Here is a 380-nt window from a genome sequence, read left to right on the forward strand (position 1 = left end):
GGGGCGCGGGGGCTGCCGGGAGCTGTAGTTCCTCGGGAGGGAGAATGGAAGCCCCGGGGCGATGAGGGGGAGGGAAGGGGCTCGGGCTGGCCCCGAGCTGAGGGAGCGCGGTACCGGCGGGGGGGTACACACGCGGCTGGGGGCTGCGGAGGGCCGGGGGGTGGTCACCCCCCCTCAGCTCAGCACCAGGCCCTTGAGGCTCAGCCATCTGGAGGCGTTAGGCCCCTCTGGGTGTGTCTGGCTCGGGGATGGCAGCTGTGAAGGACAGCCAGCTCGGGAGAGAGGTGCCAGGGCAGGCAGATGCTGGAGACCCACCTGGGGTGAGGCTGGGGCACCGGGAGCTGTTGAGGCTAGGAGAAGAGACGGCCGCATTGGGGTCA

This window comes from Pterocles gutturalis, unplaced genomic scaffold, assembly GCF_000699245.1.
Source record: "Pterocles gutturalis isolate BGI_N339 unplaced genomic scaffold, ASM69924v1 scaffold23891, whole genome shotgun sequence".
NCBI classification, from domain to species: Eukaryota; Metazoa; Chordata; class Aves; order Pterocliformes; family Pteroclidae; genus Pterocles; species Pterocles gutturalis.